General features: G+C 37.4%; 1 pseudogene; it reads right to left on the bottom strand.

Annotated features, from left to right (window-relative positions):
- Nucleotides 1–1,189: 1,189 nt before the first annotated feature.
- Nucleotides 1,190–1,657, bottom strand: LOC109817455 (putative mitochondrial protein AtMg00820 pseudogene; annotated as a pseudogene).
- Between the last annotated feature and the right edge of the window lie 659 nt (nucleotides 1,658–2,316).

Here is a 2,316-nt window from a genome sequence, read left to right on the forward strand (position 1 = left end):
ACTTGGTCTTCATTATAAGAAAAGCTTCCTTCCCTAATGGTTTAGTGAACACGTCGGCAATTTGTTCTGTTGAAGGAACATACTTCGTTGCAACTGAGCCATCTTGAATTTTTTCACGAATAAAATGGCAATCTATCTCTATGTGTCGAGTTCTTTCATGAAATATCGGATTAGACGCAATGTGAAGAGCTGCTTTATTATCACAATACAAAAATGATGCCTTTGAGTGCAATATCTCTAAATCCTTCAATAGTGATTGTAGCCAAGACAACTCACAACATGCACCTGTCATAGCTCTATATTCAGCTTCAGCTGATGATAGAGAAACTGTCTTCTGTCTCTTTGTTCTCCAAGAAATTAGTGATGATCCCAAGAATAAACAATAACCTGTAGTTGATTTTCTTGATATTGGGCAACCTCCCTAATCGGAATCGCAGAAAGCACGCAAAGATAAATCATTTTGGGAAGAGAAAAATAAACCTTGACCTGGATTGTTCTTTAGATACCGCAATATTCGCATGGCAGCTTCCATATGAGGTTTACGAGGAGCATGCATGAATCTACTCAATATGTGCACTGAGTAAGTGATATCTGGATGGGTAACAGTTAAATAAATTAGGCCTCCTACAAGTCGCCTATATGAGGATGGATCTTTCAATAAATCTCCTTCATCTGAAAATTTTACATTTTGCTCCATGGGAAAATTCACAGGTTTAGCTCCCAAACATCCTCCATCTTTTAGAATCCCTAGAACAAATTTTCTTTGCGAAATAAATATACCTTTCTTTGACCGAGAAACCTCCATACCCAAAAAATACTTTAAGCCACCCAAATCTTTAATATGGAATTGATTATGCAAAAAATGTTTAAGAACAACTATAGTGTTGGGATCATTACCAGTTATGATGATGTCATCAACATAAATCAATAAGGCAGTAAATGATTTGCCTTTCTTACAAGTAAACAATGAGTAATTTGATTTGGATTGAATAAATCCAACACCTTGAATAGCTGTAGAGAACTTGGCAAACCATTGACGAGAGGCTTGTTTTAATCCATATAAGGATTTGTTGAGACGACACACAAGATTCTCCCCCTGTCGTTGAAAACCAGGAGGAAGAGACATATAAATTTCTTCAGAGAGATCTCCATGAAGAAAAGCGTTGTTGACATCAAGTTGATGAAGTGGTCAATTTTGAGCAGCTTCCAAAGCTAATAAACAACGTATTGTGACCATTTTAGCAGTCGGTGAAAAAGTATCATGGTAATCAATACCTTCAACTTGTGTGTAACCTTTTTCTACTAACCACGATTTATAGCGTTCAAGAGAACCATCAAAGTTGTGCTTGATTTTGTATACCCAACGACAACCGATAGCTTGCTTTCCCGGAGGGAGGGGTGTGAGGAACCAAGTGTTGTTGGCCTCTAAAGCAGCCAATTCAGATTGCATTGCTATTTGCCATTGAGAGTGGGAGGCAACTTGTTCATAACATGTAGGTTCAACATCATTAGTAACAGTAGCAATAAAGGATCTATGTTGTGGTGAGTAACAATCATAAGAGAAAATTGCAAAGAGGGTATTGGGTACCTTGACTTGGAAAAGATGACGAGAATGACAATGATTCCGGAGAACTTACTTGATTGCAAACATAGTCATTCAGAGCTACAGGAAGAACATGAGTTCTTTGAGAACGACGCAAAGAGGCTGTTGGAGGAATGGTAGGGGCATATTCTGCATGTGTTAGCTAGATGGGTGATGAATCTGGGACAACAACAAGTATGACATAATCTATTTTAGGTGGAGAAGAAGAGATAGATTCATAGGGAAAAATATCTTCATGGAAAATAACATCACAACTAGTGAAGACTTGATGAGAATCGATGTTATACAATTTGTATGCTTTCTGACCAACTGATAACCAAGAAAAATACATTGAGTGGCTCGAGGAGCAAACTTATGAGACAATGAACATTTGTAGCATAGGCTAGGCATCCAAAAACTCTTAGGTGGGAATAAGAGGAAATTTTTCCATAAATTTTTTCGAAAGGAGTTTGACGAGAAAGTATAGGTGTGGGTAACATATTAATTACATGAACAGCAGTAGAGACACATTCTGCCCAAAAGTGTAAAGGGAGATGAGATTGAAAACGGAAAGCTCGGGCTAACTCAAGGATATGTCTATGTTTTCGCTGGACCACCCTATTTTGTTGAGGTGTATAAATGCAAGAATGTTGGTAAATAGTGCCCTATTGTTTAAAAAATTCTCGTATTGAGAAGAATTCCTTTCCATTGTCAACCTGAATATTTGCTATAGT

Source organism: Cajanus cajan, chromosome 8 (assembly GCF_000230855.2).
Source record: "Cajanus cajan strain Asha chromosome 8, NIPB_CcT2T_4, whole genome shotgun sequence".
NCBI classification, from domain to species: Eukaryota; Viridiplantae; Streptophyta; class Magnoliopsida; order Fabales; family Fabaceae; genus Cajanus; species Cajanus cajan.